This window comes from Prionailurus viverrinus, chromosome B4 (genome assembly GCF_022837055.1).
Source record: "Prionailurus viverrinus isolate Anna chromosome B4, UM_Priviv_1.0, whole genome shotgun sequence".
Taxonomy (NCBI): Eukaryota; Metazoa; Chordata; class Mammalia; order Carnivora; family Felidae; genus Prionailurus; species Prionailurus viverrinus.
In genome coordinates this window covers 15718761-15745984 of record NC_062567.1, presented here as the reverse complement: position 1 = coordinate 15745984, position 27224 = coordinate 15718761, and the positions used below count along the sequence as shown (strand labels likewise).

Below are 27224 nucleotides of genomic sequence, written 5' to 3'. Positions count from 1 at the left end.
ATTTAAAAATAAATAAAATAAACCTCTTTAGAGGAAACTGTTAAATAAATAAAACACAGAGGAAAATACACACTCTGTTTACAATAGTCTTTTTACCACAGTAATTCTAGGGATCTAATTGCTGCCCAAACAACATGTCACTTTTGGAGCTATTTACTGAAAACCTGAACTATAATTACTATTGAGTGACAACAAACCCAAACTTCTCTTCTTTAAAACTAGGTCTTTATATGAAGACCTGCTTTCAGTTAATGATCCCAGAAATGGAAATAATACATTTTTCCCCTATAATTTGGGTTATTAAATTCTACTTTTATTTGAATTCTCACTATTGATTATCACAATGGTGCCTGTCACAAAACCTTTAATTTTTGTGCTCTCACTGAATGAAGAGATTTACATGTTTTAAAAGGCAATTTTACTGAGGAAAACCCAGAAAAATCATATGATTCTCGACTAACTTGGGCTGCAGTTAATTTTTTCTAAACATAAAATATAATTATGCTTATCAATTTGAGGAGTCTGCTAGGTAAAATAAATTTAAAAACATTCATGTCTGATGAATGTTTGTACGAATGTAAGGATAACGTTTGTAAGAATGTATGTAGGAATGTAAGAATAATGTTTGCCAAATACAGTGTATGTGATTTGAATCATAAAGTTTAGAATGTGAATTTTGTCTAATGCATTTGTTACTGAAGTGCTAATTGAATAAAATACGATTATTCTTGAAATCTAGTGAAAACAATTCCATGTACCTTTCAATTCATCAGGCTAGAAATATATAACACTGACTACATAAAGGAAAGGAATTTTCTATGCAGCATTCTAAATAGATTTTGTCCCATGACCAAAAGAAAAAATATGACCTTAGATATAAATCTTGATAACAGTGATTAAATGTTAACAGTAAGATAAAAGAAAAAGTACTAGGTAAACGTCCAACCTCCAATTGAACTCTGGGTATCAGATACACATTATGGGTACAACCCTGATGAAAGATAAAAAAAGTTCTTTAGAGAAAGGAGGAAAAAAAGGAGACACAAAGAAAGAAGCATGAATAAGATTTCATGCAGCCCAAGAGAGATTTCATATCCTAGTGGTTTTCTAGCACTCCTTTCCAGAACATTATGACACCGACTGCCTGGGTTCTAGGAGGTAACGACATTTGGTTGTGTCTTCGTCACATGTAGAATTCCTTCCTACTGTCTGGTGCTTCGCTACCAGAAGCTTTGTGGCGGGTACCCTCCATGACATTGGGCACAAGCCATTCTGCCCATGTCATTGTTACTGGCCACAGTAGCTGGGGGGCACCAGAAGCACACAACCTAAAAGGAACCAATTCATGAGACAGGTAGGAATTTAGGTAAAGAGGAGATAACTGCCCTTATTGTGATTGCTGAGATATGTAGGTATGAGACCTGTGACTACTGTGCCACCATTTGCTACCATGAAGAAACCCTGCCTGAAGGCAAAGCAAACATGGATAGAAACAGAGCCATTATCTCTGAAAAAAATAAAAAAAAAAAGAGAAAAAAGAAAAGAAAAGGGAAAGGATGAGAAGAGAAGAGAGAAGGAAAGGAAAGAAAAGAAGCCAGATCAAGTGCATCTAGTGCATTCTGGGCTTGTACACTTAGCTGAACCATTAAATTTTTTAATTGTCAAATCCCTTTAAATAGACACTTTTTCTTTAGAAATAGTGTCTATTTAAGGCTAACATCCAGATGGCTAACAGACACATGAAAAGATGCTCGACATCACTTATCATTAGGGAAATGCAAATCAAAACCACGATGAGATACATTACACCTGTCAGAATGGCTAAAAAGAACAACTCAGGAGACAACAGATATTGGCGAGGATGTGGAGAAAGGAGAACCCTTTTGCACTGTTGGTGGGAATGCAAACTGGTGTAGCCACTCTGGGTAACAAGATGGAGGTTCCTCAAAATATTAAATAAAATCACCCTAAGACCCAGCAATTGCACTACTAGGAATTTATCCAAGGGACACAGAAATGCTGAATCAAAGGGACACATGCACCCCAATGTTTATAGCAGTGCTATCAACAACAGCCAAATTATGGATAGAGCCCAAATGTCTATCAACTGATGAATGGATAAAGAAGATGTGGTATATATACATAATGGAATACCACTCAGTGATGAAAAAGAATGAAATCTTGCCATTTGCAACAACATGGATGGAACTGCAGGGTATTATGCTAAGTGAAATAAGTCAGAGAAAGACAGGTATCATACGATTTCACTCATATGTGGAATATGAGAAACACAACAGATGAGCATAGGGGAAGGGAAGGAAAAATAAGATAAAAACAGAGAGGGAGGGAAACCATAGACTCTTAAATACAGAGAACAAACTTAGGGTTGCTGGAAGAGAGCTGGTGGGGGGATGGGTTAAATGGGTAAAGGGCATTAAGGAGGGCACATGCTAGATTGCTCACTGGGTGTCATATGTAAGAGATGAATTACTGGGTTCTACTGAAGCTAAAACAACACTGTATGTTAACTAACTTGAATTTAAAATAAACAATTAAATAAACAAACATCAAAAAAACCCACCTTGAGTTGGATTATTGTCAACCAAAAGAATCCTAACTGACAAACATGTTTTGGTAACTTTCAAGAGACTTACGCAACATTGAATAAGGCAGTCTCATCTACAGATTTATAGATCTTGATAACAAACATGTATTCAATTCTGGTATTCTAGCTAATTATAAAGTAGGAGTGGAAACTTGTACCTAAACTGCCAGAAATCATCAAGTCTGAACTACAAATGATAATGATTCATTTAATTTTTCCATGAATCACATATAAGGGGCGTTTTGAAAAAAACAATAAGTTCAAATAAAACTTTCAAATTTTCTCCCTATTTTTTGTATTATTATAAAGAGTTTAGCAACACAGAGATGTGATCTTTAGGCGAATGATGTAACAGAGTCTATCATGCAGCCAAATTACCATATTACCATATAAATACCAAATAGATATTCTCTTTAAAATTACATACTTTCAGTTTTGAGCTCAATATAATTGTTGCAATCAACATATCTAAAATGATTTTGGTATTTCCCTTAACCCCTAAATCTCTATAGTTAATCAAGAAATAGTCTTATAAGGTAAAGGATATCATTATACTTAAATAATGGATTATCTGCAAAAATATACATGATTTTTGTCTAATTACAATCACTGATATGTCTAACTGAAAATAATGTTCATTTGTACTTAAACCAGAGCTTCTCAAGATAATATCACATCTTTGAAAATACTGAAAAACTAAAGACTAGAGTTTGATGTTAGACTTCTATAGCCCATGCTTGCCAAGTTGTCATGGCAACTTTCATTCAAAGAGGAAGACAATTTATGGTTTACCTAGGAATTTAGAGGCAGGAGTTTATAAATTCCAGGGAGAGGTGTTTGGCTCGATTTTTCAAGGAAAGCCATAAAATAGATGTTCTAAAAATGTGACATTTTAGCACTACTAAATTATTCAAACCACATCTTGTCCTTTATAGGAATAATGGTACTTAAAGAGTTGTCAAAAGCCACTTCAGGCACAAAGATTTCCCTTTTCTGCTCGAAAGCAAACTATACTAACACCATAGAAAATAAAACAAAACACTACTGTGATATGCCTACTTGCCAATTCATTTAGGAAACCAACTGTTACTGAAAGTGGATGGCACAGTAGGTAGCTATAAATCCTATAAATCCATGTTTCTCAAATATGCCTGCAAATGTGCAGCCGTAAACAAAGGACAAACACGAAAAATACAGAGGGAAAAATCATCATGTCTGTACCTAACCATTCTGCATCCATCAGCTTACACAATTCTAACCCAAATGTTGTCTTCTCTTCTATTATTGATGTTACGTTGGTTTTATGATGGATAATTTTTATGGGTGCCTCACCCTGTCTTATGCAGTAACAGCATTTGAATTCTAAATTTATTCCACTGAGAACTTAAAAAAAAGGAATAGATTGTATGAACATCACTGTGCTAGTCACTTGAAATATATAATCAAAGTTCTTAGGTATTTAGCATCAAATCAATTGGTTGCCTCCCAAAGACTGTTTCATAATGAATAAAGGAATATAATTTGAATGGTTCTTACCAAGTGTTAATATATAGCAAATATATTACCTTGTCACATAACATGAGTTCTCAAGGACCACATAATGCTTATAAAGGTTTAAAAGTAGTATTTTAAAATATTACTTGTGTGTATTACATTCCTTAAAACCAGAGTTAAAATACAGTTCTCTAGGATCTAAAAAATTAATGTTCATACAAGAAGCTAAAAGAATATGGTACAATAATAAAATAAGAAAAACAGTGAGCTGATAGCACTCAGGGAAATAATTATGGAGATGAATTTATTAGCTGCAATAAGAACGGAATACGCATGACAAAATTCCCATTTAGGGCATAGAAAACAGTCTTGAGACGTGCACACAAATGAGATGGAAAGGACGAAGAAAATAAATATCTATGATACATCATATAAACTATAGAAAAAGATCATATATATGATACACACATACATTACATATATATATATATATATATATATATATATATACACACACACACACACACATACATGTAAAGACACAGAAACGTATTTTACTTACTTTCATGTTTATGCATTTTTGGTACAGAGGATCTGAAGTGGACTCTGTGTTGACAGCAGAGAGCCTGACACAGGGCTTGAACTCACCAACCGTGAGATCATGACCTGAGGCAGAGTCGGACGCTAAACTGACTGAGCCACCCAGGCGCCCGAAAAGTTTTTTTTTTTCCTATGTATTAGGAGAACAATTATTCTGAGGTAACGAAGGCTTGAATCTATATATCATGTCCCACGAAAAGATACAATAGAATTTTGAATATTAAGAAATTTCCTGGTGAGGGGCAGCAGGGACTTGCACAAATGGCAGTGTAGGGAGATCCCTTACTCACCTCTCTAGGGGACACACCAATCTACAACATATGAATCATTTCCCTCCGAAAAAGATCTGCAAACTAGGTGAACTGCTTTTCTGCAATAAAGGATAAAATACCACATTGAGATGGGCTGGAGAAGCAGAGACGTGGTCTCACCAAAATCCCACCCCGGGTGTGAGGACACACAATAGGGAAAGGTCTCACCTGCAGGGCGCCTGTCCTGGAGGAGCAAGGAGTTGGTGACCCACATTAGGCGCCCAGACCCCCCTGGGATCGGCACCAGAGAAATGAGCCCCTAAAATATCTGGCTTGAGAACCAAGAGTGCTGATGTCCAAGGGACCCAAAGTGCTATAGGAAACTGAGATTCCCTTTTTAAAAGGTTTGAGTTAAGTCTCACTTGCCTCCAGACTGACTAGGAAATAAATAAATAAATAAAAGCAATTTGGAAAGCACCTGGACTATATGTGAAATTCATTTGCTAATCTAAAAGCATCTGCTGCAAAAATATAACTTCATACATACACACACCTGCTGTAATAGGTGGAATGACTGACTAAGCCAAGGCAGCTGCTGTAGTAGGTGGGCAGGTGAAACTCTCTCTCCCTGGAGATGGAGGCACTGGGGGATGCCATCTCCACTTACCCGGCTAGCACAGGTAGGTGAGCTCAAACTTGGCAGCCTCCTGACCCCTTGCCAAGGCAGGCGGGGGTGAGTGGTGGTGGTACTACCTTGCTGAGGCCGGAGAGTGCAGCTGGTGGCAGGGCCCCCTTGTTCCGCGGTCGGGGCAGGGGAGGGCAAGTGGTCGTAGCATTCTCCGGCTCCCTAACCAAAGTCTGAGAGAGTGGGCAGTTGCAGTACTTTACCCCCCACCCCGCTCCCTGGCTAGGGTTGGTGAGCCTGAGTGGTCACGGCATTCTGCCACTCCGACCTAAAGCTGGCAGACGTGCGCGCGCACACACACACGCACACGCGCGCGCGCACACACACGGACAGGGAACTCTCCCGTTGCATTCCTCAAGCCCACAGGTGTGTGCAGTCAAGACATTTTCCCTGCTGTCTTTATGAAGACCCTACACCCTCTAGCTGCCTAGCTAAAGCTAGTGGGTGTATGCAATCCACACAAGGACCCCGCCCCCCAGCCCCGAACCCTCCGCCTTTAACTGCCTGGCTCCCCAGGGAAGGTAAGAATCAGAAGGATAGTCCCTGAGTTCTTGTCAGGCCACCGTAACCCAGTCGTCCTGTGAAAAAGGCCTATTTAACTTAGTCCAGAGCTTCAGCCTGAGAAATAGGCTTTGGGTTTCACACACATTTGGAAGCTGAGGAGGTGCCCCCAAAGGATGTAAGCAGGGAGCCACCATACTTGCACACCCACCCCCCTTCCGGCCTGACTACCGCTCAGCTCAACAGAACTGAGCTTAAATACTCATCTGGAGCCCCAAGTTTTGCAACTGTCACCCAGAGGACACCTCCAGATCCCCTGGCTTGGAGGCCAGCAGGGGTTATGATAATGGCCCCACAGGACCATAAGTATTTATACTGTAAAAACTGCTACCAGAGGGTCTGATTTCTTGTTTCCAGCCTGAAACTAAGTGCTAAATGAGATCCCCCCCACCTTGGAATACTGATGGGTCTTGGCACACTCTGAAAATCAGGGACATATCAAGAATATATCAGGGGGGTTAGAACATCACAAAGAATCAAGAAACCACCAAGATCTAGGACAAGTTTGAACAAGAAGATTCATCATCTACACAAGGCCACTCCTTCAGACTGAGAGAAGTAGCTGTTTCACTACTACTAGAAACTAGAAGTTTCTGTTTCTAATCCAGAGAAACAAACACAGAGAGTCAAGGAAAATGAGGGAGCAGAGAAATATGTTGTGAATGAAAGAAAAAGGCAAAACCCTTGGGAAAAGACCTTAATGATACAAAGAATTCTTTACCAGGTAGATAAAGAATTCAAAGTAATGATCATAAAGATGCTCCCTGAACTCCAAAGAAGAATGGATGAACACAGTGAGAACTTCAACAAAGAGACAGAAAATGAAAGAAAGTATCAAACAGAAAGCATAGAGCTGAAGAATACAATAAGCGAACTGAAAGATATACTAGAAAAATGGAGAGGTTCAACAACAGACTGGACCGAGTTGAGGGATGGATCAGCAAGCTGGAAGCAATGGAACTCACCCAGATAGAGCAGTAAAAAGTAAAAACAAAACAAAACAAAACAACAACAACCCACAATGAAATCTTGCCATTTGTGACAGCATGGGTGCATCTTGAGGGCTAATGCAAAGTGAAATTAAGTCAAGCAGTCCACCTATAAGAGAAATCTAAAAACACAAAACAAAATAAAAAGTCAGAGCCATAGATACAGGGAACAGATTGGTGGTTGCCAGAGGGTTGAGGTGCAAAATGGATGAAGGGAATCCAGAAATATAAACTTCCAGTTATAAAATAAGTAAGTCACGGTGATGTGATGTTCATCATTAGGATACAGTCCCATGAATAACACTGTATTAACTTTATATGGCAACAGATGATAACTAGACTCATTGTGGTGATCACTTCACAATGTATACACATATGGTGGATCACTATGTTGTACATCTGACACTAATATAATATTGTATGTCAATTATACCTCAATACATTTTTTTAAAAAAATTAAAAAAATGAAGCAGAAGTCTCACAGACATTTAGAAAGACAAACCAACTTATCCCATAAGGGATTTCTTCCTCCATAAGGAGGAAAAAAACCCACAACTTTGATAGTCTGATACTTCTCCATGAGATCCAGTGGAAACAAGGTCTACACAATCACCAAGTAGAAGAAAGTTACGACTCAAGAAATTTTTGCCCAACAAATCTATAATATAAATATAAAGACAACAAACATATGTTTTCTTGCTTCTATCTTTCTTTTTTTTAAAGGTGTGTCTGGAATCTTGGAAACTTGACTACTCTACATTCTCTTACAAGTGGACCTTGAGGGCTTGTTTGAAGGTTCTAGCAGAGCACACAGCTACTTGTATACCCTTGACTGCAATACATTCCTCATCTATCAGGGAAGGTCATCCTCTTCCACCTACGATGCAGCTTCAGGAGGGACTCACATGGAGCACTAAGGGAGGAAGGGGACACCTGCTTCACCAGCCAGATGAGCCAAATCAACCCTGGCAATTAATGAGGTGACAGATGTCACAGCCAGATCACCCTGACATCCACATATTTTTCATAAGTAAAAATACAGAGAGGAAATACCATACATGAGACTTTCTTAAAATGTAGTACCTAATTATACAATCAAGGGGTGACTCAAACATGGTCACAGGAATGGAGAAGCTCTCGTAAACATACTGATGGTGAGCACCTACTCAACGGAAATTACATTAAGGGAAATAAGACAATTTCATTATTATGGTTATAAGTCAGAATATAGATGATATGAATCATGAAAATACAAAAACAGTCAATAATCGTATTTCATGCCAGGTAATAGATACATAAATCTAGAGTACAGAAATATAGTTCTAAAAATAATAAGCCCAAATTTTAAATTTTTTATCCAAATTTTTAATTTTAAGAGAACCTTTTAATGCAAAAGTCTGAAACTAGTGGCCTACAGATGGCATGCATGTCGCCAAAGGACAGCAGATACAAAGTTAAATTCATTATTTTCCTGAAATACAATACAGTGCAATCTCAATTTTACAAAATTGCATCCATCTAAATATAAATGTATACCTCTACTCTCCTATCTCTCTATCCTCTCTAGTTACACACACACACACACACACACACACACACACACACACACACAGAAGTATAAAAGATATTTACCATATACCAATTGGTTACTTCTAGGTGATGAGATTTGGGGAAGTTTCTTTTCCCTTAACTGTATTACTTGAAATTTTTAGGATAAACATTATATATGACCACTTTATTTTCTTTGTCTCCACATAAAGCACTAAAAAAATATGTGAAGATGCTTGAAAGTATCAATTATTGATTCCCAGAATTAAATCACCAATATATATACAACAGACACAAGACCACAATTAGTATAGAATTAGTATGATAGGTGCTCTGAAAAGTGCTTAAGGAAGACTCCTTTAACGTACTGTAAATCAGACACCCACATTCAACATAGAGCTCCAAGGTCAATAACTTAAAATTGCTTTGTGAAATAGTTGATATATAAATTTCCATTAAACCTTTTCTTTAAAATACTGGCTTCCAGTAACCTAATTGATGTAGAGTGCAATCTTTTTCTCTACTTACTGTAAATGAAATTAGCACTAAAAGAAACGAAAATATTCATTTCTACTAAATTTTGAGCGAGAGATACTTAGAGTTTGAATCTAGAAAATGATTTTATGTTGTAAGCACTTTATAGAAGCATGGCTAAATCATCTCTCTTTGTTCATTCATTTATGCAGAAGTCAATTGTTTCATATGTATAATGTACAACATATTCGTCATGAGAAACATTGTGATAGAATGTATGGGAGATAATGCTAAAGAATTATTCAACAGCACTGCTAGATCTTGGTAATGTCTACAATTCTTTAAAAAAAATTTTAAAGTTTATTTATTTACTTTGAGAGAGTGAGTGAGTGAGCGAGCAGGGGAGGAGCAGAGAGAGCTAGACATAGAATCCCAAGCAGGCTCCACGCTGTCAGCACAGAGCTCCATGTGGGGCTCGATCTCATGAACTGTGAGATCACGACCTGAGCTGAAACCAAGAGTCAGACACTTACCCAACTGAACCACCCAGGTACCCCAATAATGTCTACAATTTTATGAGAGACATTTAAAGAGTTGCTTATGTTTTCCTTTTAGCTATATACTAGTGTAATCTGTGGGCTTATTTCTAGGACATGTTTTCAAGGATATCAGAAAGACATAGCAGGCTGGAGACACAGTTACATTCTGACAAAGAAGAACTGTGGGAAAGGGAAAAGTGGTGTGGTCTAAGACGTTAAACTTGTAGGCAGGTGATTTGATATCTGGTTCTCACCAGCTCAGTTACTAGTGAGTTCTGTCACTTTAGTGAAGGCTATCATGTGTTCTGTTCATTACAGCGGATTGAAACTGTGAACTTCTCTGCACACACAAGCCCTCTTTTGCCAGAAGTAAAATTAGGGAGTAGGACAAGCATTCTGGACCTGAAGAAGCTATCCAGTGAAATGAGAGGGGGTTCCCAGTTAGCCCTGGAACGTTGAGGATGTTATGACACATAGAATAGACCACATGGAAAGAGATGTGAGATGAAAAGCCTACCTGAACCCCCACCTTTCCCAATTACATTAATTAGAAGGTGATCTACAGGGTGTGAGGTGTGGGCAGGTACTTAAGTTATAGGAGTATCTCTTAACAAAAAACAAATCAAGGCATATCACTTTTTTTCACTGGGTTGCCAAAGAATCGAATCAGACCAATATATTTAAATACAATCGAAAAGCCCATGAACTGAATTTATAAAGGGGTATTAAATTAGCCCCACATCATTTCAGCATGATAGGAACAATTACATACTATCTTCAGAGACCCTTCAATATACAGCAGCAAATACTATAGCAATCCCCTCTTCAGATACTAAGAACAATTGCATGGAATACGATTCAATTTACTGTCATAGTGTCAGAAGAACAAAAATCAATTCCTGTATCTCCTGTTGATTATATCAGATTATTGCCCCGATTCTCATTATGCATATCTTCTGCACCTACCTTCATTTCTGCAAGGATTTTTACCTACTTGGTCTATTTGCAGCGTGGTCCATCCCCCTAAGCAATCTCTTGTCTATGACTCTTTATAGGCATGGTTTATTTTATCAATTCTTCACAAGACTTTTGTGAAGTGACCCCCAAAACTGCAAGATTACTTAGTAGAGTGTGAGGTCAGATTATTGTGCAAGACACATAATACGGAATTCTGGCAATATGTCTGTAATTAAACAGTTTCTGTTTTCCCAATAACGATTTCTCACACGCACAAGATCATTTCTCGTGCTATGGAGAAAGAGGTAACCTGTATAGCCAAGGATACACAACACCCTTATTTGTGATCTTTCAAAATAATAACAACATCAGGAGTCTACAATTCAATTAAACGATTACCTAGATCTCCAGGTGTTTTGAGATGTGGTGGCATGTGTTCGTGTGGATGTATTTATTAAATGAAGCAGAACATATTTTCCTCCTGAATATAGTACACTTTCATCTGCCTCTGATAGAAAATTTTAAACCCTTTGCAAGAATGATCCTGGGAGACTATTCCCAGGCTTAGTGTGGTCAGAACAAAGAGGCAGGAGAAGAGAGCTTGGAGCAGTTTTGTGTGAATTATTAACATCTTTTATAAATAAAAGCAAGTGGTCCCCAATCCAACAGTGGCCACTAAAGAGATGCATCACCAACTTACAAGACATCACCAAGGGCTCTGAAAATCTAGCAAAGTATGTGTGAATGAAAAAAAAAAAGATTTAAAATGTGTATGAATGTATGTCTATTTAAATGCACAAATTAGCATTAAAACAATGTAGCCCAAAGGAGATTTGGGTTGAAGTACAGTTTCTGCCCCTAAATAGCCACTCTAAGTTCCGGGCTTTATTCTGTGTAAGAAGGAGTTAAACAAGGGATGCCTGGGTGGCTCAGTAGGTTAAGGACCTGACTCTTGATTTCGACTCAGGTCATGATCTCGTGGTTTGTGGGACGGAGCCCCGTGTGGTATCTGACAGCACAGTGCCTGCCTGGGTTCTCTCCCTCTCTCTGTCCCTCTCCCTTGTCCCTACCCTCCCCCCCTTCCAAAATAATAAGTAAGTTCTTTTTAAAGAAAGTTAAACAAGGTGTCTCTCAAAGTGCCTTTCAACTAAGGTTCTGAGATCCTATAGCCACAGGCAAATAGGAAGCAATCGCTAGGTGTGGGTCAGAAGACTCTTTGCCTTATTTGATATTCACAAAAAAAGCATGCAGTTTGAAGAGCCAGTATAGGTAGCTAGTTATATAGTTAGCACTGGTAGCATTTCAATAGGTACTTAATCATCCTTGTTGAAAAGTTGTAACTAGCTCTAAGATTGAAGGCAAATTCATAGACCCATTGCAGGTGGTGTAAGAATCCCTAGGGACACTGTGTGTGTGTGTCATCCATGCAAAGTGAATAAATCACAGGTCTTGCATACATTTTTTCATGTATGGTCTTGCACACATATATTTTTCAAATACACAAGATGATTGTGATGGGTAAAAATGTGTGATCATTTTACAGTGTTACCAAATACCCTCTAATTCTTGGTATGGTGTATTTTTTTAATCAGCTGGAAAGAACCAACAATAATGGTGTGGAGGGCCTCAAAACGTTCTAATAATCAAAAAAGACCACCATAATTTAAAAGGGTGAAAATTTCCTTTCTAGATTTAGCATCTGTGACTGGGCCAGAACTCAGGAACTATACACATACTATCCTAGTCAGCTTAGGTTGCTCTAACAAAATATCATAGACTTGGTGGCTTACATAACAAACAATATTTTTCACAGCTGGAAGAACAAAATCAATGTTCTGGCTGATTTGGTTTTGGGTGGGGGTTCTCTTCTTGGTTTATGCACAGTCACCTTCTCACTATGTCCTCACAAGGCAGAGACAGAAATTTTCCCTGTGTCTCCACCTCCTCTTATAAAGACAATAATCTCAAGGATTAGGGCCCCACCCTTATGGCCTCATTAATCTTAATTATCTCCGTCTCCAAATACAGTCACATGAGGGTTAAGGCTTCAACATACGAATTTCAGCAGGACACAATTCAGTCCATAGCACACACAGGTAGTTCCTTTATTAAGTCTGGATCTCTAAAACAACCCTAGATTTATTACCTTTGAAAATTCATGTCATTCTCTAGTACTAATCAAAAATTGCCATTCAAACTTTCTAATATAGAAGGACTTTTGGAAAATCCACACAGTTCTCTGCTTTGGCCTGTTTCTTAGGGGGAAAAAAACCTGAGAAACAGTAGACTATGTATCATTTCAAAAGAATTATAGAAAAATTTACTCGGGAGCAACTTTAAAAAATTATAACTCAGTTGAGAATTTTCATATACCAACATTTGTGGAAAATCTGGATGGTTGCTTCCTATCAACTGGTAACTGGTTCACCAATATTCTCATTTCTAAGGTAACTGTTACTATCCCAAAACTATGCAGTCTGGTATTTCAAATGACAGGTTTTAATATACTTTTAATCAACCAGGTTTTTTTTTCATATTAATACTACTTTAATATCAAAGAATGAAACCTTTCTCCAGTCTTTTTCCCCCCTAACTTCTTATGTCTTTTGTTTGATTGTTATAAATATCCCAGATAACAACAATGAAATAAACATTATTAGACATTCTGTGTTTTTATGCTTCAACATTCATTGAAATATGAATTCTCCTCAAATATCAGAGATCATCTTGTCCATAATTAGCAGAGAAGGCAATGTTCTGTAGCCTCCAATACTGTAGAACAATTTTCATAAATAAGTGATGTTCTGAACAAAAAAGCCCTCTGTTTTTAACAGAATTTTGTAGAACTGTCTTGCCTCTAATCATACCATTGCTATTATCAAAATATGTCTCCAACAGGATGAGCGTAGAAAGTACAGCAATTGAGAAAATTAATTTTCACTATTAATAGCTTATATCATGTTATGCTAGTAAAGAGAAACACTGAGAATTTAACCTAACCAAGTTTATGAGAATGCTACTACTTGTAATAGCGAATCTAGTACCCAATTTTATTAATTATCTAACTAAAGGGATTGGTAACTACATCTAAAATGAAATTATGTATATAACTACAATAATTATATATATATTTCATGTATAATTTCATATATATATATATATATATATGTCATTGGAATTTTGGAATTGCATTATAAAAAACCTAAGGGAGGACAGGTAAAAAGGACATATTATTTTTGGCAATGATTTTTAAACCTAGAAATGGTGAAATAATTCACAGGTAAGTCGTGACAATGTCTCTACTTATTTATTTGCTTCAAAAAAAAAAACCCTCACCATAATTTTTGTATCTTCCACGATAAAATCTTTTCTCTAAATAATTTATAACAAGGTTCATATTAGTTTAGTTTTTCTCACGTCCGAAGTTTCTGGTATGCATTTTAGGGGAAAATGAATATGTGGAAAAAAGAATGGAAATTAAGAGAAAATATCACTTTAAAGCAAATTGATTTAAAAAAAAATACAAATCTACGCTTGTTTGACCTGTGGTGAACATACTCTACAAATCCAATAAAGCATGGAAAGAGGCGATGATATTTAGTAAACTATGAATAAATGGATATACTTGAAGTGCTAAAATGAAGGAAAGAAAAAGGTCCCTTTCTTTCAGCCGCCCTTATGAAGAGGTATTTTCAGTAAGCTTCAACAAACATCTAATATTGAATTAGATTCCCACATATTCTTTCCATGAATTCATTTGTTCTATCCTTGCCACGTATCACTGGTTTTTTTTTTTTGTAGTTGGTCTTTTTTTTTTTGTTTGCTTTAATGTGTATTGATTTATTTTGTGGCAGACTCATACCGACAGTGCAAAGCTGGATGTGGGGCTTGACCGATGAACCATTAGATCGTGACCTAAGCCAAAATCAAGAGACAGATGCTTAACTGAGTTACCCAGGTGCCCCTTAATCCTTTTCTTTAAAATAAGCAAATAGGATATCAGGAAGATGGCAGCATAGGAGGATGCTGGGCTCACCGCGCGTCCTGCTGGTCACTTAGATTCCACCCACACCTGCCTAAACCCATAAAATCGCCAGAAGCCTCACAGAACAGATTCTCTGGAGCCAAATGCAGACGAGAGGCCCACGGAAGAGGATAAGAAGGGCAGAGAGGCGGTGCGCACTACACAGACTAGAGGGAGGGAGCCCGGGTGGAGGGGCAGCCTGCCAGCCAAGCAGAGACCCCGAGTCTGGCTTGCAAAAGCAGAGGAGCCGGACGGAGTGTGTTCAGACAGGAAGCGGGACTTAACATCTGGAAGGTTATAAGTTAACAGCTCTGCTCGGAGAACGGGAGGGCTGGAGGACAACGGGAGGGAAAGTTGTTGAGCCCCGAACGACAGAGCTCAGCTTGGCGGGGAACAAAGGCGCTCACCAGCACCATCTCCCTAGCCCATCCCTCAGCCAAAATCCCAAAGGGAACCACTTCCTGCCAGGGAACTTGCTGGCACTGCGCAAACACCCAACGCTCTGCTTCTGCGATAAATCCCTCTGGCGGGTCTGACCCCCTCCCTGTGTCGCAGGGCCCCTCCCGAAGCGGATCTCTGAAGGAAAAGCGAGTTGAGCCTGCCCCTCCCGCCCCTGTGCACCTTGCCGATCCACCCCAGCTAATACGCCAGATCCCAGCACCACAAGCCTGGCAGTGTGCAAGTAGCCCAGACGGGTCACGCCACCCCAGAGTGAATCCCGCCCCTAGGAGAGGGGAAGAGAAGGCACACACCAGTCTGACTGTGGCCCCAGCGGTGGGCTGGGGGCAGACATCAGGTCTGACTGCGGCCCCACCCACCAACTCCAGTTATACACCACAGCACAGGGGAAGTGTCTTGCAGGTCCGCACCACTCCAGGGACTATCCAAAATGACCAAAAGGAAGAATTCCCCTCAAAACAATCTCCAGGAAATAACAACAGCTAACGAACAGATCAAAAAGGATTTAAATGATATAACAGAAAGTGAATTTAGAATAATAGTCATAAAATTAATCGCTGGGCTTGAAAACAGTATAGAGGACAGCAGAGAATCTCTTGCTACAGAGATCAAGGGACTAAGGAACAGTCAGGAGGAGCTAAAAAATGCTATTAATGAGCTGCAAACTAAAATGGAGATGACCACAGCTCGGATTGAAGAGACAGAGGAGAGAATAGGTGAACTGGAAGATAAAATTATGGAAAAAGAAGAAGCTGAGAAAAAGAGAGATAAAAAAAATCCAGGAGTATGAGGGGAAAATTAGAGAACTAAGTGATGCACTAAAGAGAAATAATCTATGCATAATTGGTATTCCAGAGGAGGAAGAGAGAGGGAAAGGTGCTGAAGGTGTACTTGAAGAAATAATAGCTGAGAACTTCCCGGATCTGGGGAAGGAAAAAGGCATTGAAATCCAAGAGGCACAGAGAACCCCCTTCAGACGTAACTTGAATCGATCTTCTGCATGACATATCATAGTGAAACTGGCAAAATACAAGGATAAAGAGAAAATTCTGAAAGCAGCTAGGGGTAAACGTGCTCTAACATATAAAGGGAGACCGATAAGACTCGTGATGGATCTCTCTACTGAAACTTGGCAGGGCGGAAAGGAATGGCAGGAAATCTTCAATGTGAAGAACAGAAAAAAATATGCAGCCGAGAATCCTCTATCCAGCAAGTCTGTCATTTAGAATACAAGGAGAGATAAAGGTCTTCCCAAACAAACAAAAACTGAAGGAATTTGTCACCACTAATCCAGCCCTACAAGAGATCCTAAGGGGGATCCTGTGAGACAAAGTACCAGAGACATCGCTACAAGCATGAAACCTACGGACATCACAATGACTCTAAACCCATATCTTTCTATAATAACACTGAACATGAATGGACTAAATGCGCCAACCAAAAGACATAGGCTATCAGAATGGATAAAAAAACAAGACCCATCTATTTGCTGTCAACAAGAGACTCACTTTAGACCTGAGGACACCTTCAGATTGAAAGTGAGGGGATGGAGAACAATTTATCATGCTACTGGAAGTCAAAAGAAAGCTGGAGTAGCCATACTTATATCAGACCAACTAGACTTTATTTTTTTTTAATTTTTTTTAAAGTTTATTTATTTTTGAGACAGAGAGAGACAGACCATGAATGGGGGAGGGTCAGAGAGAGGGAGACACAGAATATGAAAGAGGCTCCAGGCTCTAAGCTGTCAGCACAGAGCCCGATGTGGGGCTTGAAATCATGGACTGCGAGATCATGACCTGAGCCAAAGTCAGCCGCTCAACTGACTGAGCCACCCATGTGCCCCCAACTAAACTTTAAATTAAAGGCTGTAACAAGAGATGAAGAAGGGCATTTTATAATAATTACAGGGTCTATCCATCAGGAAGAGCTAACAATTATAAACGTCTATGTGCTGAATAAAGAAGCCCCCAAATATATAAAACAATACTCACAAACATAAGCAACCTTATTGATAAGAATGTGGTAATTGCAGGGGACTTTAACACTCCACTTACAGAAATGGATAGATCATCTAGACACACGGTCAATAAAGAAACAAGGGCCCTGAATGATACATTGGATCAGATGGACTTGACAGATATATTTAGAACTCTGCATCCCAAAGCAACAGAATATACTTTCTTCTCGAGTGCACATGGAACATTCTCCAAGACAGATCACATACTGGGTCTCAAAACAGCCCTTCATAAGTATACAAGAATTGAGATCATACCATGCATACTTTCGGACCACAATGCTATGAAGCTTGAAATCAACCACAGGAAAAAGTCTGGAAAACCTCCAAAAGCATGGAAGTTAAAGAACACCCTACTAAAGAATGAATGGATCAACCAGGCTATTAGAAAAGAAATTAAAAAATATATGGAAACAATCGAAAATGAAAATACAACAATCCAGATGCTTTGGGATGCAGCGAAGGCCGTCCTGAGAGGAAAATACAATGCAATCCAGGCCTATCTCAAGAAACAAGAAAAATCCCAAATACAAAATTTAACAGCACACCTAAAGGAAGTAGAAGCAGAACAGAAAAGACAGCCTAAACCCAGCAGAAGAAGAGAAATAATAAAGATCAGAGCATAAATAAATAATATAGAATCAAAAAAAAACTGTAGAGCAGATCAATGAAACCAAGAGTTGGTTTTTTGAAAAAATAAACAAATTGACAAACCTCTAGACAGGCTTCTCAAAAAGAAAAGGGAGATGACCCAAATAGATAAAATCATGAATGAAAATGGAATTATTACAACCAATCCCGCAGAAATATAAGCAATTACCAGGGACTACTATGAAAAATTATATGCCAACAAACTGGACAACCTGGAAGAAATGGACAAATTCCTAAACACCCACACACTTCCAAATCTCAATCAGGAGGAAATAGAAACCTTGAATAGACCCATAACCAGCGAAGAAATTGAATCAGTTATCAAAAATCTCCCAACAAATAAGAGTCCAGGATCAGATGGCTTCCCAGGGGAGTTCTATCAGACGTTTAAAGCAGAGATAATACCTATCCTTCTCAAGCTATTCCAAGAAATAGAAAGGGAAGGAAAACTTCCAGACTCATTCTATGAAGCCAGTATTACTTTGATTCCTAAACCAGACAGAGACCCAGTGAAAAAAGAGAACTACAGGCCAATATCCCTGATGAATATGGATGCAAAAATTCTCAATAAGATACTAGCAAATGGAATTCAACAGCATATAAAAAGAATTATTCACCATGATCAAGTGGGATTCATTCCTGGGATGCAAGGCTGGTTCAACATTCGCAAATCAATCAATGTGATGCATCACATTAATAAAAGAAAAGATAAGAACCATATGATCCTGTCAATCGATGCAGAAAAAAGCATTTGACAAAATTCAGCATCCTTTCTTAATAAAAACCCTCGAGAAAGTCGGCATAGAAGGAACATACTTACACATCGTAAAAGACATTTATGAAAAGCCCACAGCTAACATCATCCTCAATGGGGAAAAACTGAGAGCTTTTTCCCTGAGATCAGGAACACGACAGGGATGTCCACTCTCACTGCTGTTGTTTAACATAGTGTTGGAAGTTCTAGCATCAGCAATCAGACAACAAAAGGAAATCAAAGGCATCAAAATTGGCAAAGATGAAGTCAAGCTTTCACTTTTTGCAGATGACATGATATCATACATGGAAAATCCGATAGACTCCACCAGAAGTCTGCTAGAACTGATACATGAATTTAGCAAAGTTGCAGGATACAAAAATCAATGTACAGAAATCAGTCGCATTCTTATACACTAACAATGAAGCAACAGAAAGACAAAGAAAGAAACTGATCCCATTCACAATTGCACCAAGAAGCATAAAATACCTAGGGATAAATCTAACCAAAGATGTACAAGATCTGTATGCTGAAAACTATAGAAAACTTATGAAGGAAATTGAAGAATATATAAAGAAATGGAAAAAATTTCCATGCTCATGGATTGGAAGAATAAATATTGTCAAAATGTCAATACTACCCAAAGCTATCTACACATTCAATGCAATCGCAATCAAAATTGTACCAGCTTTCTTCTCGAAGCTAGAGCAAGCAATCCTAAAATTCATATGGAACCACAAAAGGCCCCGAATAGCCAAAGTAATTTTGAAGAAGAAGACCAAAGCAGGAGGCATCACAATCCCAGACTTTAGCCTCTACTACAAAGCTGTAATCATCAAGACAGCATGGTATTGGCACAAAAACAGACACATAGACCAACGGAATAGAAAAGAAACCCCAGAACTAGACCCACAAACATATGGCCAACTCATCTTTGACAAAGCAGGAAAGAATATCCAATGGAAAACAGACAGTCTCTTTTTTACAAGTGGTGCTGGGAGAACTGGACAGCAACATGCAGGAGGTTGAAACTAGACCACTTTCTCACACCATTCACAAAAATAAACTCAAAATGGATAAAGAACCTGAATGTGAGACAGGAAACCATCAAAACCCTAGAGGACAAAGCAGGAAAAGACCTCTCTGACCTCAGCCACAGAAATTTCTTACATGACACATCCCCAAAGGCAAGGGAATTAAAAGCAAAAATGAACTACTGGGACCTCATGAAGATAAAAAGCTTCTGCACAGCAAAGGAAACAATCAACAAAACTAAAAGGCAACCAACAGAATGGGAAAAGATATTTGCAAATGACATATCGGACAAAGGGCTAGTATCCAAAATCTATAAAGAGCTCACCAAACTCCACACCCAAAAAACAAATAACCCAGTGAAGAAATGGGCAGAAAACATGAATAGACACTTCTCTAAAGAAGACATCCAGATGGCCAACAGGCACGTGAAAAGATGCTCAACGTCGCTCCTCATCAGGGAAATACAAATGAAAACCACACTCAGATATCACTTCATGCCAGTCAGAGTGGCCAAAATGAACAAATCAGGAGACTATAGATGCTGGAGAGGATGTGGAGAAACGGGAACTCTCTTGCACTGTTGGTGGGAATGCAAACTGGTGCATCCACTCTGGAAAACAGTGTGGAGGTTCCTCAAAAAATTAAAAATAGACCTACCCTATGACACAGCAATAGCACTGCTAGGAATTTACCCAAGAGATTCAGGAGTACTGATGCATAGGAGCACTTGTACCCCCATGTTTATAGCAGCACTCTCAACAATAGCCAAATTATGGAAAGAGCCTAAATGTCCATCAACTGATGAATGGATAAAGAAATTGTGGTTTATATACACAATGGAGTACTACATGGCAATGAGAAAGAATGAAATATGGCCCTTTGTAGCAACATTGGATGGAACTGGAGAGTGTGATACTAAGTGAAATAAGCCATACAGAGAAAGACAGATACCATATATTTTCACTCTTATGTGGATCCTGATAAATTTAACAGAAACCCATGGGAGAGGGGAAGGAAAAAAAAGAGGTTAGAGTGGAAGAGAGCCAAAGCATAAGAGACTCTTAAAAACTGAGAACAAACTGAGGGTAGATGGGGAGTGGGAGGGAGGGGAGGGTGGGTGATGGGTACTGAGGAGGGCACCTTTTGGGATGAGCACTGGGTGTTGTATGGAAACCAATTTGACAATAAATTTCATATATTGAAAAAAAAAGAAAAAGTTCTGGGAGTGGATGGTGACGACGGTTGCACAAGGGTGTGAACGTACTCAATGTCATAGAAGTGTACACTTCAAAATGATCCTAATGGTAGATTCTGTGTTAATGTGAATTTCATCACAAAAAAACTCCTCAAAGTTTGTTAAATATTCTCAATCTCAAATTAAACGATTGGTCACTGCCATGTACAAGAACCCATGTAAAACAGGACAACCATTGATGATTACCCCCCCAAAATAAATAAAAAATAAAAAATAAAATAAGCAAATAGTTAATCACATATTTATGATAACTGGTTAATAAGTGTAGCTAATACATATGATATTCCAAATTCTCAGACTGGCACGTAATCTACATACACATTGAATCCTTACAACTCCCTGAATTATAAAGAAGTTAAAGTTCAGAAATACCAAGTAGGTTGCCTGCCAGGCATCACAAAAATCCAAGGGATATAAAAACAGTTGTATGTGACTCCAAATTCTATGTTTTTCCGCTTCCACAATACGATTTAGATATCAAATATTTTAGAACCTCAAAAAAATTACATTTGGCTGAAATGTTTCCCTGAAGCTCCTTCTCAGGTCTTCTGTAACAGCTCTCTCACTGGTCCCAGCTTCTCTTCTCTACAGCGGGAAGTAATCTTTTTTATTTTTTATTTTATTATTTTTATTTACTTTTTTTTTTTGAGAGAGAGAGAGAGAGAGAGATAGAGCATGAGTGGGAAGGAACAGAGAGAGAGGGAAAGAGAGAATCCCAAGCAGGCTCTGTGCTCAGCACAAAGCCCGATCGATATGGGCTCCATCCCACAACTGTGAGATCATGATGTAAGCTGAAATCAAGAATCTGATGCTTTGCTTAACTGACTGAGCCACCTAAGTGCCCTGGGAGCAATCCTTTTTGAAGTAATCCTTTTAAATAAGCAGAAATCTGATCAAATCACTCCCTGCTCTAAGACTTCTCATTGCACTCAGAACAAAATTCAAAGTCCTTACCAACACACTGCTTTTGACACAGCCATCTCTTCTAATTCATTTTCCCCATCACATTCCACCCCAATCACACTGGCTTTCTTGGTATCCCATGAATATGCCAATATGCTCCTAAATCATACTATGCACCTGCTGTTTTATGCAGCTGGAATGGTTCTCCCATATTCTGTCATACTTTATTTCTTAGTCTGTTGTAATTTCCTTTATAACACTTTTTTTAAATCAGACTTTTTCTTTTATTTATCATACCTCCCACCCTTTAACCCTCCCCCCCTGCCCTCCGGGGTTAATCTCTATATTCTAAGAATTAGGCATTGGCTGGTACATGATAGACATTCAATACATGTTTATTTGTGTTAGAGCTTCGTTGTATTTTGCAAGGCTAGTTTCTTTGGCCTTATCAGTCCTAGAAAAGATGTCACAGTCGTAGATCCTCCTTAACAGAAAAAAAAAGTGGCAGATCATACACATGCCCATCCAATTTATTCGTAAGTATATTTTATGTACTTTTTAGTTTACTATTCTTGAAATTTTTTAACTCTGTTACAAAAACACCCAGCCCCTTCTATCGATAGTCTACCGGTGGATAACAACCCCAAACTTCATGGGTTGAAACAACTATCCATTTGTTCAGGAGTCTGTTGAGGTAGATTGGGCTCAGCTGGGCACTGCTTCTGCTCTATACAGTGTCAGCTGGGTTCACTGCTGGTTTGTGCCAACTGGCATGTTGGCTGGGGGCTGGCTGGTTCCAGATGTTGTTGGTCACATGTTCAGGGCCTTTATCTCCAATGTGCTGACTCATTCTCAAGGGGCCTAGATTGGGCTTCTTCAAAGTAACAGAATCTAAGAGGGGAAAGGCAGCAGCTGCAAGACCTCTAGAGACATTCCTTAAAAGTGAAACAACATCACTTCCATCTTGTTCTTTTGATCAGAACAAGTCACAAGGCATTGCCTGCAATCAAGGGGTGAAAAGATCCTGCGTTTTCTATAGAAGGAACTGTGGGAATTTTTGGCCTTTTTTAACCCACTAGGCCATCACAATTTTCTGTTCCTGAATGGTTGAGCTGTTTGGCTAAGTGTAACTATGGTTCTACTCTGCTCCCCAGGAGATACTGCGCCATATCTACTGTGTATTTTGACAATAACATTGAGTAGCTTCCATTTTATTCATCTAAAAGGGCTTTCATTTGGCAGAGAAGTACTTTTTAAAAAAAAATTTTATTGTTTAATTTACATCCAAGTTAGTTAGCATACAGTGCAACAATGATTTCAGGAGTAGATTCCTTAATGCCCCTTACCTATTTAGCCCATCCCCCCTCCCACAACCCCTCCAGTTGTTCTCTATTTTTCTCTATTGTTCTCTATTTTTAAGAGTCTCTTATGTTTTGTCTCCCTCCCTGCTTTTATATTTTTTGATTCCCTTCGCTTGTGTTCATCTGTTCTGTTTCTTAAAGTCCTCATATGAGTCAAGTCATAAGATATTTGTCTTTTCCTGACTAATTCACTTAGCATAATACCCTCCAGTTCCATTCATGTAGTTGCAAATGGCAAGATTTCATTCTTTTCGATTGCTGAGTAATACTCCATTGCATACACACACACACACACACACACACACACACACACAAATATATATACCACATCTTCTGTATCTATTTATTCACCAATGGACATTTGGGCTCTTTCCATACTTGGGCTATTGTTGACAGTGCTGCTATAAACATGGGGGTGCATGTGCCCCTTTGAAATAGCACACCTGTATCCCTTGGGTAAGTATTTAGCAGTGCAATTGCTAGGTCATAGAGTAGTTCTATTTTTAATTTTTTGAGGAACCTCCATACTGTTTTCCAGAGCGGCTGCACCAGTTTGCATTCCCACCAGCAGTGCAAAAGAGATCCTCTTTCTCCGCATCCTCGCCAACATCTGTTGTTGCCCGAGTTGTTAATGTTAGCCATTCTGACAGGTATGAGGTGATATCTCATTGTGGTTTTGATTTGTATTTCCCTGATGGTAAGTGTTGTGGAGCATTTTTTCATGTGTCTGTTCGCCATCTGGATGTCTTCTTTGAAGTGTCTATTCATGTCTTTTGCCCATTTCTTCATTGGATTGGTTTTTGGGTGTTGAGTTTGATAAGTTCTTCATAGATTTTGGATACTAACCCTTTATCTGATAGGTCATTTGCAAATATCTTCTCCCATTCCGTCCGTTGCCTTTTAGTTTTGCTGATTGTTTCATTTGCTGTGCAGAATCTTTTAATTTTGATGAGGTCCCAACGGTTCATTTTTGCTTTTGTTTCCCTTGCCTCTGGAGATGTGTTAAGTAAGAAGTTGCTGCGGCCGAGGTCAAAAAGGTTTTTGCCTGCTTTCTCCCCTAGGATTTTGATGGCTTCCTGTTTTACATTTAGGTCTTTCATCCATTTTGCGTTTATTTTTGTGTATGGTGTAAGACAGTGGTCCAGGTTCATTTTCTTGCATGTCACCATCCAGTTTTCCCAGAACCATTTCCTTAAAAGACTGTCTTTATTCCATTGGATATTCTTCCCTGCTTTATCAAAAATTAGTTGGCCATATGTTTGTGGTCCACTTCTGGGTTCTCTATTCTGTCCCATTGATCTGAGTGGCTGTTTTTGTGCCAGTACCATACTGTCTTGATAATTACAGCTTTGTAACACAGCTTAAAGTCCGGAAGTGTGATGCCTCCAGCTTCGGTTTTCTTTTTCAAGATTGTTTTGGCCATTCAGGTCTTTTCTGGTTCCATACAAAATTTAGGGTTGTTTTTTCTAGCTCTGTGAAGAATGCTGGTGTTATTTTGATAGGGATTGTGGCAGAGAAGTGCTTTCAGCAATGAAAATCTTCCTACTGGTTTCAAAATAAGAATTTAAAATTTAGAATAATAAACTCCAGGATCACATCTTAGAAGAAGGAAAATCTTGTTGCCAACTCACATAACTCCACATAGCTGATATAGAGGTCAAACAAGGGCAGAGCAAAGAGAGATAAGCTGCACAGTTTCATGAGTCATTAAAAATAAAGAAGCAAAAAAGAGAAAAAGCACAGTCTGTTGAATAGCTTTGTTTTAAAATTACCAACGCTAGATTCAAACAAATCTTTTCACAATTTGGTTTTGCTGACTTTGCAGAAAGATTCCCTTTCAGATCTATAAAGCTGGCATTTATATCTTGCAATAAAATTACAGGACAGCTAGAAAAGATTTTATTTCAGTGCAGACTGAGCAGCATGTTTTCCTTTTTTTTGCTGCTGTCGTACAACATCACACAGGGGACAAGAAATCAGTGTTGTTAGCTTCTCACTTTCCTGAGAACTTGCTGGTAAGACACCAAGAAAAATATATGCAGGTCAAATATTCAAGAGAACATATAGTCTATTTGTAGGAAGATGCTGTAAAATGGCCTATTTATTTACAACTATTTCTTTTAGGTGTCAGTCATTCAAGCTAACAAGTATTTATGATATACTGATTATGTATAGAGGAGGCCTTGAGCCAAGTGCTGTGAAGGGCAAAAAGATGGTTATGATATAGTCCTCATTCTCCAGAAACCTGCAACAGAGTGAGATAATGCAGGTGCTCAAATTTCTCTATTCCAAATCAGTATAAGGTGACTAGTGTCCTAATGGTAAAATTAGTCCTTTAAATCTTATAAGAAGTAGAAAAATCTCATTTAGTTTTAGTGATTAATAAAAAGTGGGGGCAGGGAGCCTGGGTGGCTCAGTTGGTTAAGCATCCAACTCCGGCTCAGGTCATGATCTCATGGTCTGTGAGTTCAAACCCCTCGGTGGGCTCTATGCTGACAGCTCAGAGCCTGGAGCCTGCTTTGGATTCTGTGTCTCCCTCTCTCTCTGCCCACCCCCCATGCTCTGTCTCTCTCCCTGTCTCAAAAATAAATAAACATTAAAAATTTAAAACAAAAGAGAGGTGTTCATACAAACAGTATTTAATCTGGACCTTGGAAAATAATTTGGAATTTAGGAAGGGTGATTTTAGTCAGAGGGACTGGTCTAAGCAAAGGGGAATGAGCAAGAAAAACAAAAAAATATGGGATATTATAGAAACTAACTAGAACAACACACACATATTGGGGAGTAATGTGAAGTGAGTACAGTTAGATATGTAGGACTTAGATGGCACAAACCCTTGAAAGTCTAAACTTAATTCTGTGCAAAATGAGCCTTGGAAGTAATGGATGAAGTGTGGAGTTAAAAGGAAGAATCTAGAAAATAGGCTGGATTGGAGAAGGGAGAGATAAAAATCAGACATCAGTTTAAAAACAATTGTGATAGTTAAGAATGAAAGCATACAGCCCTAAGAAAAAAAGTGAAAGAGGCTGTTGTGGGAAAGCTGCCAGATCTCAGGAAGGAAAAGAACACTCAAACATGACTGAAGCATTGGAAGCATTGGAAGCATTGGAAGTCAGGATGACTGGGACCACCTGGTAAATTCAGGGTAATGGCTGCCAGTTAACATTTTAAAAGCAGAACTTGGCATATCTACAGGTCATTTTAGATGGTAAAGAACAAGCAGTAAGACAATGAAAGAAACAAAAGGCATCCAAATTGGTAAAGAAGAAGTAAAACTTTCACTGTTGGCAGATGACATGATACTATATGTAGAAAACCCTAAAGATGCCACCAAAAAACCTACTGGAACTGATAAATGAATAAGGTCACAGGATACAAAATCAATGAACAGAAATCCATTGCATATCTATACACCAATTATGAAGCAACAGAAAGAGAAATTAAGAAAACAATCCCATTTACAACTACACCAAAAATAACAGATACTTAGCAATAAATCTAACCAAAGAAGTGAAAGACCTATACTCTGAAAAACAGAAAACACTGATGAGAGAAATTGAAGATGACACAAATGGAAAGACATTTCATGCTCATGGACTCATAGATTGGAAGAACAAATATTTTTAAATATATACACCACCTAAAGCAATCTACACATTTAATGCAATCTCTATGAAAACACCAACAGTATTTTTCACAGAACTAGAACAAACAATCCTAAGATTTGTATCAAACAAATTATGGTTCTTTTTTGGAACCACAAAAGATCCTGGATAGCCAAAGCAATCTTGGAAAAGCAAAGCAAAGCTAGAGGCATCACAGTTCCAGATTTTAAGCTATATTAAAAAGCTGTAGTAATTAGGGGCGCCTGGGTGGCTCAGTCGGTTAAGCATCCAACTTCGGCTCAGGTCATAATAGTGGTTTGTTTGTGAGTTCGAGCCCCACGTTGGGCTCTGTGCTGACAGCTTGGAGCCTGGAGCTGCTTTGGATTCTGTCTCTCCCTCTCTCTCTGCCCCTCCCCTGCTCACACTCTGTCTCTCAATAATAAATAAGTGTTAA

The 27224-nt window shown here is 38.6% G+C and overlaps 1 protein-coding gene across 2 annotated transcripts in view; it reads right to left on the bottom strand.

Annotated features, from left to right (window-relative positions):
• The window catches only part of PLXDC2 (plexin domain containing 2), a 445690-nt gene that overhangs the window by 216406 nt on the left and 202060 nt on the right, over positions 1 to 27224 (bottom strand). The window lies entirely within an intron of this gene.